This window comes from Haliotis cracherodii, unplaced genomic scaffold, assembly GCF_022045235.1.
Source record: "Haliotis cracherodii isolate W230 unplaced genomic scaffold, xgHalCrac1.p SCAF_6, whole genome shotgun sequence".
Lineage (NCBI taxonomy): Eukaryota > Metazoa > Mollusca > Gastropoda > Lepetellida > Haliotidae > Haliotis > Haliotis cracherodii.
Genome location: NW_027266319.1, coordinates 23,836,653 through 23,848,272, shown reverse-complemented (window position 1 = coordinate 23,848,272; position 11,620 = coordinate 23,836,653).

The following is an 11,620-nucleotide window of genomic DNA, read 5'->3' as shown; positions in this document are numbered from 1 at the left end:
GCGTTCGCGTACGCCCATGCTTGTGTGTATACGAGTGTGGTAGTGTGTGTGGTGTGTGTGTGTGTGTGTGTGTGTGTGTGTGTGTGTGTGTGTGTGTGTGTGTGTGTGTGTGTGTGTGTGTGTGTGTGTGTGTGTTACGTGTGTGTGTGTGTGTGTGTTACGTGTGTGTGTCAATGTACAAACATTCATAAAATGTCATGTCATTCATTGAGTAAGGACAGATGCTATGTCTGGCGCCATATTTTCATACAACGGGCAGCTCCCGTGTGTTACGTGTGTGTGTCAATGTACAAACATTCATAAATATTGATTGTTCAGATTATATGTACTGTTGTTGTTTGTTGTTTAATGCCGCACTCAGCAATAATCCAGCTATATGACGGCGGTCTGTAAATCATCGAATCTGGACCAGACAATCCAGTGATTGACATTATGATCATCGATCCACGCAACTGGGATACGATGACATGCATCAAACAAGTCAGCGAGCCTGATCACCCGATCCCGCTGGTCGCCTCTTACGACAAGCATGGGTTGCTCAAGTCGCCGACTTGATTGTTACATGTTATCGTATCCCAATTGCGTAGATCAATGCTCATAATGACAATCACTTGTGATTGTTTGGTCCAGACTCGAATATTTACAAACCACCCTTATCTAGCTGGAATAGTACTGAGTGTGACGTTAACTATGAAAGTTTAGACAAAACAAAGATCATTGTATTTCGCAGAGGAGGAGTTGCCAACAAACTTAAAAATGGTGGTTCAAAAGTGACAAACTTGAAATTGTATCGGCATTCAAGCACTTGGGAATATTTATCACCCCAGAAGTTATCATGGGGTTTGGCCAGGTATTCTGCAGCACAACAAGCTGAAAAAGTCATGAATGCTTTGCTCAAATGTATTTATATACTATACAAATTAATATGAAACATTTTTATTGTGTTTGACAGAATGCTTGTGCCAGTCGTTTGTTATGGATCTGGGCGCCGTTCCTCAAAACGATCTTAGCGCTACGATGATTATAAACCTATGTTAAAGTATGGGACTTACGATAATCTTAGTGCTAAGATCGCTTTGTGGAACGGGACCCTGGGCGCCGTTGTACAAAGCGATCTTAGCGCTAAGGTGATCGTAACTCCCATACCTTCACATAGACTTACGACAGTCATAGTGCTAAGGTTGTTTTGGGGGATTGTGAGCGAGTTTAATCAGTTTTACAATTGAGATAACTGTTTATGGTGAAATGGGTAGACAACCCATCTACGTAAGCAACATCTCCGACGCCCTGGTCGAAATTGTTTTATGCCAAGTTGCAGATATCCCATGGCAGAGGTGAGGTGAGGTGAAATGGGGTTTAACGTCGCGTCCAAGTTTATTGAACTTATATAGCGACGTGCATGCACGTTTGTGTGTGTGTCTGCTTGTACTAGTTCCGACTGATGCCGGTTGATAGCGCTTGCACACTGAGATACCATGCCGCAGTTTAACATGGATACCCCACTCAGGCACAGTATACTGACCCCAACCCGTCATTATAAGCCCCTTTATGCCCAGCGCCAAACAGGGTAGCAACATAGTACTATATTTTAACGTCTTTTGGTGTGACGCAGCGGGGATCGAACCCCGGACCTTCCGCTCTCTGGGCGCACGCTGTTTTTTCGAGCCCCTAAGAAGTATGTTTGATCAAATGCCTAAAAACAATCCCAATACACTAAATTAAGTCTTGCCTTTGAGAGCATATATTTCTGTTTACACTTGGATGCTTAAATGACCTTGTTTTAATCTATAGGGATAATGCCCCGGTACACGTGAATGTAATACTTTTTGAGCTCCCCTTTAGAGAATGCACTGTTCCATCGATCAATAAAATGTCTGGGTTGTTAGAGGCCTCCGTTGTGTGTCAGGAGAAGTGCTGTTTGGCGCCCGCCAACAGACACTAACATTTTATGCAAATTGTATGAGTGGCGTGTGCTATTGGCAGGGCAGGACATGCTGACCCTTTCCGTGATGATCTGGCGCCATCACTGATGTTCAGTGATTTCTACCGCTGTTTAGTCTCTTACACTCAATGAAATCTGTTTTGGAAACTGGTGATTGTGTGTTGTTGACGTTACGTGTTCACCTTTTGATCCATCTTCTAACTGTGTTCACGGCCAACCACTGTCAAGCCGCGCCAGGGTAGCTTGATGTTCTATTATTCAGAACGGGTTACACAAGAAAGTCATTTCTTTCTCTTTCTTATTCCTCTTCATCTCTAATATGGTAGAAAGCAACCCGATATTTCTAATAAAGAAATCAATTGCTGAATTTGTATACACAAATCGGAATCGAAAGAAAATACGTGTTCAGACAAATGAAAACTCAATATATACTCGGACCCCATGGTACCGCGGTATTCATCGTATCGCGGCATTTGTGATGCATTAGCGACTGTCTATTAATGCAAATCAGTAACCAGGAAGTGCTCACTTCGTAAACAATTTCAATTTCCTCGGAATGTTCCGTCTGCTGTAAGTAAGGAGTTATTAATCCGTTGATACATATTTCTGGCATCTGTTGTAATATTGCCTTACCCCAATCTATCAATGGCCAACGATATAACCCGCAGTTCCCCAAGTAAACTTTCTCTATCGACCTGAACTAGATCATCTGCATATTCATGGCGACTAATGAGGTAACGGAAGTTACGTAGTTCGCACTTTGGGCATACTAGGAGTGCTTTTTATATATTCATTGTTGACTTTTAACATTTTTCCATTTTTTGACAAATTATTGTCATCCAATTTTTTTTAAACAATCTTAAAATATCATTTCTGATATTTTGATGTTGACTTATAAAAATATTTTCTCTTACTTTTCGGTAAATATGCATTGAATACCTATAGCTGATAACACATTTAGAATTTTACTTGTGCTGTCTTTGCACTTGTCTGGACAAATCACTGATGTCTGGCATGGTCATACCAAGTGGTTGGTAGAATTATGTCCTCTTTTTGTCCAATTCGGACCTCCATACACAACTTTTTCTCTGTACCGCGATACGATGAAGTTCTCTCCCTTGTCAAACAGAGCGCGAGGCCCACTTTTACTCGGAGCTACTAATGTAAATAATGAACTTTTATCAGTAAAATATTCATTGTTTGATAACATGAATGATATCTGATACAGAGAACACGAATAAACATAAAGGTTAGCGAGTGCATTTTGTTCCGTTTAGCGTACATGACAAGTACCGCGATACCCCGAGGTTGCAGGCTACACTTAATTCTTCGAAAAGGAAGTAGTTTTGAGTTATCATAATACTATCAACAAGAGTTACTTGTGCATTCGATAATATGTGGATATTAGACATAATTGTAGTTTCTACACTTGTGGAAGTGTGGAATACATTAAAACATATTTATCTCGTAATGTCAACGGATAATGCATCTATCTCTATTTGCTTCGGAACAATTATGCTGCAGAAAGATTAGGGGATTCTGATTGTGGACACGTCAGTATATGACAACATTATATGTATTTTGAATTGAATATAGTCTTCGATTGAAAATCAAATGTGATCATACATGTCAAAGTTAAACATTATACTACACTGTTTCTACAGAAAGTTTAATTCATCCACTAAAAGTGAGCTCCTGAACCTCTCCTACTCTGGTTCCTGGAATGCATCCTGAATATTCCATACCTATTTATCTTATATTTTATCTTATATCCTATTACCAGGATATCTATGACAGTATAACACGATCCATCCCTTTCAAAGCATCTAACAACCATTACAACACCAAACCCATTACAATTTTCTGAGATCAGGTATAGCATTGGCTCATTGCATATACATTTCTACCATTCATACAGGCTTGCCTACTTTCAGAGGATTTTCATCGAGAAAGGGTATGCTGGACTACTTCAGTTACTATTCTGAACAAGTTGGCTTTGCTGTTGAATTTGAAAACGTTGCAATGACAGACACGGTCCTACCCAAGATATTGCGATGTGCCATTCGTCCCAAAGGGGACCAGTATTGGGGTGGGTGGCACACCACGGAGACTTCACCCTTCGTGGCTACCGCAGGACCAAGAACCAGTTACAAACCAGGTATACTTTTGTTTGTTTGTTGTTTAACACCGCACGCAGGAATATTCCAGTATATAACGGCTATCTGTAATAAATATTAATCTGGTCCCGACAGTCCATTGATTTACATCACGGGCATCGATCAACGGAATTGGTATAAGATGACAGGCATCAGCGAGCATGACTTCTAGTACTTGATCCCGTTTGTCGCCTCTTACAAGTACTACAGCTATAGGTTGCAAGAGACCAATCCCAACCCGGACCTTAGCTCCAGGAGTCCAATCTAAGTAACCAGTTGGCATTTGTGTATTGGACATTTAGCTTCAAGCGAACCTTCAATTTAAGCTGATGTTATGACAAAAAGGACTAAGAAAAAACTCATAGCACAAAACCATGGCACGACACGAAACCTTTACACTTAAGGATAACAAATATCAAGATAATAGTTGTTTCGATCACGAACAGACCATGGTGGTCAATGGCTGGGAACACAATTTGTTTGTTTGTTTGGACGTAGTAGAGTTGGGGTGACAATCGACGGCAATTGTTAACAAAACTGTTTTAATATTATTGCAATATTTGTAAATACTATTGCAATGGTATTGTGATAGTACTACGTCCTATGATATGTTCTTGCATTATTTTGAATGATAACAAAGGATAAATAAACCACCCCATCCAATGTGTTAACTTCTAAATGCCCGCGAAGACACCCTTCAGAATGTCAATATATTTCAGACGATAAGGACTTTTTGGTTCTCCAGCGTATATTTTATCAAGCCATCGTCCAACATTTCACCCCGAACTCATTTGCAAGACCTGAAGGTTTAAATGCTGCGAATGCCATCCCCGCCCTTCATTGTTGACACTATGAGTGCGATGCTGCAGTACGTTTCCGGTGTTGCTGATGCTGAGCTTCATCCTGATGGCCATCCAGACAACAAAGGGAGTTGTTTACGAGAAGGAAAGAAAACTGAAAGTAAGTCTTCAAATGTCTTTTGGGTAAACGTTATCACATGTAGATTTGTCCTTCAATATGCCTACCAGTCTAACACAAATGTGTTAGTTCCCAATCAGCAATGACATGTCATGCATTTTAAAACAAATGGATTTGGGTGCCGATATCTCATTGGTGGAAAAACATTATTAAATCAGATACAAAGTCCAGGGACTTTCTCGACTAGATACTTGTAGTTCTATGCACCACATTTATTTTGTCCTTAATTTCTACATCTTGACAATATGGATATTCTATTAATCGTATATTCAGTTTAGGATAACCGGGTTGTCGTGGGTGCATTATTGACCATTTATGACGTCATAGCATTTAAGAGTGGCGTCATATTGTCTACAACATTCTACATTTGGCTTTCAAAGGGTTTGACCCAGGCTGAGAAATATTTCCCTGTAATCTGTCAGTAAATCGGAATATACCCAAAGACACCGGCAAAAACAAACGCGCGCGCACACACTCGCCTTGTGCAATTATTTTAGGATAATGCTTTTGCAGAAGTAGATGTTTCACCATTGCAAGAAAAAACACAAAGACTTGAGTTGGATGTAAGGCCACAGGTTTATATACAGAAAAGTAGAAGGACTGGAGAACACTCCTGGGCTGGGAAACGCTGAACACTGCTGACTGTCAACCCGAAGGTGCCCGGACAGAACAGCAAACGCGGCTCCCAGGGTAATCCTAGACTAACATTTAATCTCTGAAATCTTATATTACACAATATCCTTCTTCAATACTTTTTGTCCCCTATGCTGATTTCAGAGCTAGCTTGAGCTGGCTGGACTTGCTTTGTATGCGTTTCAAGATTTATTTATTTTTCATAAAATAAATATATTCCACGGTCATGGTGCAGGACTAGGGTAATCCATACGGAGCCAAATGATGGGACCCCCCAGGGAAAAGCGCATAGGGGGTCTGCTGTAGGCTCTACAACCACCATTATACAATAGGGCCTAGAGGGTAAATACTATGACTCAAAGACCCCCAAAACACCAAAATCACTACTCCCAGCCCCAAAGTGTTCCGCGACGCGTACAAACCAATTGTCGTGCGATGTAATGTGTAGAATGTGCCAGTCAAGGATCTTCTCACCTGTCGTGCACATACACACCCGTGACTTGTTCGACGCATGTTTATGCCAGGACAACTCTTGCCTCTTATAATTAAAGTGTCCAAAACTTGCCACAACTACAATATAAAGGAAAACAAGGAACAGTACGTGTTCAAGATACATGTCATTACATGAAGCATACAAATACATCAAATTAGATTAACTATCAACTGAGGAAATGTTATACAGATATATATGTTTGAAATCAGAAGTAATGGGTGGGATGGGAGGGGAAAAGCGTGTTACTGGTGTGGTTGCGTGAATGAAAAGAAGATGTAGCAACTAAATTCAGCTGCGACATGGATTACTTCCCTTTGTTTAGTGCAAGTGAAGAACAAAGACTGAAAAATACACTAATAAGGTGCCTTGCACTATTAAACCAGGAAGAGTAGCTTCCCTTTGACCGTGGAACACAAAACCAGGGGGAAAAAAGCCCCTTGAATTGAAGATTACCAAAATAATGCCTTTTATTAATTAGTAAAAAACTTAAATACCTACATCTATCAACATCAGAACATATAAACACGTCTGGCCCAGTCGTCTGAGGCGCCTCGATTCGCTGTGCAGAGCTGCGTCCCTTGCGCCAGAAACCTTTGATTGTAGGTTTCGAATCCCTGTCCGACCCGATTATGTTTCTAGGTTTGTCTGCACCATACCCGTGCACGTCGGTTTCTCGTGGTAAACGTCCTCCCACATTAAGCTGAAATGCTGTGATATAACTGGATAACTGTTGAAGCGGCGTTAAACCCAACTCACTCACTCCCCAATGAAGGACAGAAGAGGTTATCCAACCCACGTTCCCACAGACTGCATTATTTTGGGTATATTTTCTCACCCCAATGAAGAGTCGCGTGGCTCTGTTCTGTACAGCCTGGATGCACATCATATTGTATGTAACCGCCTGCGTGGTCTAGTGGTAGAGCGTCCGCCCGGAGAGCGGAAGGTCCAGGGTTCGATCACCGACCGCGTCATACCAAAAGACGTTAAAAGATGGTACTTGTTGTTACCTTGTCTGAGGCTGGGCATTAAGGGGCTAAAACAAGGACTGGTCGGCTCGGAGTCAGTATACTGTGTCTGAGTGGGGTATTTATGTTAAACTGCGGCATGATATCTCAGTGAGCTACAATGTAGCACTATAAATCGGCATCAGTACGGACTAGTACAAGCAGCCACACACACACACACACAGGTACATGCACGTCGCTATATAAGTGCAATAATCTTGGACGCGACGTTAAACCCCATTTCACCTCACCTCATATTGTACGTTCACTCATATACCATCTTTTACAGAAGATTCATGCAACTTTGTGAACGTATTGTATTGCATTTCTCCAAGAAGTTTGTATTACGATATGAGGATTCCATGCGCTCCACAGTGCTCTAGTCATCCGATTATGATCCAAGTTATATATTGAAGGTATGCCGAGAATATTTATAAACATCCACGACCTCTGTCAGAGTTGAACAGACACAGATTTAGATGACACCACATTAGACAATCCAATAAACCCTTCACTTCAGTCTCCGATCCTTCAAGTAACACTATATCATCGTCGTATATTAAATAGCCAGATGTTGTCTCGTTGATGATTATGCCTATTGATAGATGTTTTGTGGCAGAAATTAGATAATTTATAAACAGTATAAAAAAAGATGAAGTAGATTTCCCGTGCGAGTGTCACACAACACTGTACACTTTTGATGAGTGAAGTAATTGCATTAAAATATTAAACACGGCCGGTTTTAAATAACAACATGATCTTTTATGATAGTGTCAGTTATGGGAGTACAGTTTCTCGCGGCTTTCAGCAAAATTCAAGCTATATCATGACAGGGGGATAGCAATTTGTAAGTTAAGACTTGATCCATTTCTTCTTCCGCAGGAGTCCATGAAGCTGATGGGTCTGAGTGCTTCAGCTCACTGGACGTCTTTGTTTCTGACCAGCTTTATATATGTGTTGGTAATCATGGCCCTGTACGCTCTACTATGTGGAGTAAATGCAAGTGGAAATGGAGCTGCCCTGGCCAAATCAGATCCCTCCCTGTTCTTCGTGTTCCTCCTCTGTTACGGCGTCTCCATCATCTCCTACTGCTTCATGATCAGCGTCTTCACTCAAAGGGGTAAATATGGATTATTGCGTGACTGTTAAACCCTTTATTGAAAAAAACCCAATATCAGCTTACAACTGACCTACTATCTTTGAAATGTGTGTATATATATTTGAAAGACATATACGATTTGTGAAGCATGTCGTAATTTCAGGACTGTGAAGGATATCTGACCAGACAGTACGGAAACTAACTTCATGAGATAGGTTGAAGTCTATTCTTATCATATAAATAAATGTTTCAATAATAATAATAACTTACCGACAGGCTGTTCATTTAAGCATTGGCACAAACAACTGATAAAGTTTATGAAATGGTCAAAAACGAATGATACTAGCATATTTATTCTTCTTGACAAGAAACTATTTAATTTTCAGAAAGATGTATTATATGCATGTGTGTATATTCGTCTAAAGGTTTCGACCTGGTATAATGATCCAATAACAAAATGCACTAATGGTATAATACTCCTGCAGAATGGTTTGCTTGATATCCTCTACCAGTTTAGCGATGCTTACATAACCTGACTTTGAAGAATACATTCATGAATACTTATAGACTGTCGTGATGATAACATGAGGGATTTTCTACTTGATCGTTTCAACTTAATAAGTGAGTGAGTTAGTCAGTTAAAATTTAAAGTAACATATTTCAATATTTCAGCCATTTCGTGACTATCAAGGGTTAATAAATACATTTAGACTACATATAAACCTGCCAACGAAGGAAAGTAAAATAATTACACTGATCACAGAAATATATCTAAAACTAGTAGGTTACCATAAAAAGAGATATACTGTTCTTGACGGGCGGTCGGGTAGCCTAGTGGTTAAAGCGTTTGCTCGCCACGCCGAAGACCAGGGTTCGATTCCCGACATGGGTACAATGTGTGAAGCCCATTTCTGGTGCCCCCCGCCGTGATATTGCTGGAATATAGCTAAAAGCGGCGTAAAGCCATACTCACTCACTCACTATTCCAGACAATACACTTATAGAAGCAGGCTATAGATCACCAGCAGTTGAAGGTAGATCAGAATACCAGAGACCATGGGGACTTACAGTACCTTTGCTACCTACATGGATCCAAGCAGGATTTACATCATTCCTTCAGGTATTGGCGATCATTAAAGAACTTAGCCGAATTAAACGAACAAATATTCTGCGATTTAAAACCTGGTAGAAAAGAAACTACGCTGAATAACGTGGTCTTACATACCTTCTCCGGGGGACAACCATTTTACACCACTTTAGCCCCGGTCGATGGTAATCTGTTTATACCTGCTTGAATATCCCACTTCTTTTGCATATGAACTCTGAAGAAACATCTGATCACAGGTTTATAATCAGTTTATGGGATCAGAAGAGGTGTCACCGATTTGTTGAGTGCTGCTTTAGCTGCAGCATCATCCCTTGTGTTACCAACGACTCCAACATGGCTAGGTAACCAACTAAAGATGGTGTTGTATTGGTCTGTAGAAAGAATATTATGTAGATCAATGATATGAACTAAAACCGGATGCTGACACAAAGTATTTCTAATAGCCTGAAGACAGGACTGTTAATTTACATATTCCAGAGCTGTAAAATGGCATTTGCTTCAACGGTAGAAATGGAAGAATTTTCTGGTCATCTAGTTAATGAAGTTTTGGATCCAACGATGGTGGCGCTGGCATCAGAGTCACCATCCTTGGATCCATCTATAAATATAGATTTGTATGTTTTGTACGTGCTTCTTAACTAATTATATTCTTGTTGGTACTCTACTTGATTTGTATTCTTTAGTTTGGTCAATGTGAGGTCCACCTGTGGCTTCACCAATGGCCAAGTGGGACAGCGCTCGGATGGAAGTAGATATAACACCAAGTTCAATATTAGCAGCAGAAATAAAAGGGTTAATTCTTATTCCATGAGGCGGAGTAATAGATGACTTATAAAGATGATCCCCATAAAGAGGATTAATCACACACATGTGTGGAGGCTTAGATTGATTAGAATATAACCTCGTGATATACTGTGATGATATGGCGTTGTTTAAGAGATGACCCATCGGCCTCAACGTACAGACTGTGAATAGAAGTTTGGAAAGATCTAAGACAAAATTTTAGACCTTGAGGATGTATTGGATCGAGTAATTTAAGGTTACTTTTGTAGGCGTCACCATAAATGATGTAGCCATAATCGAGTTTACAACAGATACGTGATCAATACAATTTAAGTAGGGCCGACTCTCTGTGGGAAGAAGTAAGACGGTGATAAAAAATGATTCCTAAAAAATTAGCTTCCTCTACAATGTAAGACTGGGTCCGTATGTGTTTTATATTGTCGACAAGAATGAATACAATTTGTTTTAAATTTAGAAAATTACAAAGACATTCCATTCTGACCAATCATTAATTTGATTAAGACAAAGCTGCAACTGTCTCTCAATCGTGTGCATGGTTTTACCTGGACGTGATAAATTAAAATCATCGACAAATAATGCCCCATCAATAGAGTCATTTAATACCTTAGATACTAAATAAGGTTAACGATAAGGGACTCTAGCCCTAAGGGGCCGAGAGTTTTAGGATAGAAAGTGAAGCCGAATTCTCGTCTTTCCTTATATGGACTCGTTACTACGAACGCAAATACGCTCATAACTTGTAAATTCATAAACTAGGGACTAACGGGATCGGGTGGTCAGGCTCGCTGACTCGGTTGATGCATGTCATCGTATCCCAATTGCGTGGATCGATGCTTATGGTGTCAATCACTTGACACTTCTTGCCCCTCATCGTTCGCTCGTCACACCGAAAACCCGGGTTCGATTCCCGAAATGGGTACAATGTATTAAGTCCATTTCTGGTGTTCCTCGCCGTGATATTGCTGGAATATTGCTAAAAGCGGCGCAAAACTCACTCACTTACTCTTGCCCTTCATTAGGTGAATACTGAGTAGGCAAATAGAACTGATATAAATGTAAGGCCATTGTTATACACGATGATATAGTAATCAAATCATAAACGACAAATGAACATCTTGATTGCCTTATTGTTACCAGAGTCAGTTCCTTGGTATTTAGACGCAACACACCGCCGTTGTACTTGTGTCATGTATTCATGAATCAGAAGGAGGTATTATTATCCAGTTTGATATTCACTAGTTGGTGTTGTAATCCTTGTCCGCCAGTCCCTAGTCCGATTAACCAGGGCCAGATAACGGCCACATATCTAATCATGACAGGTTCAACAGAGGCGTGTTTCAGATATGGCAACGACGAAGTCATTGATTGCGCAAGGGGAGACCACCGATGGAGAGAACAATGGT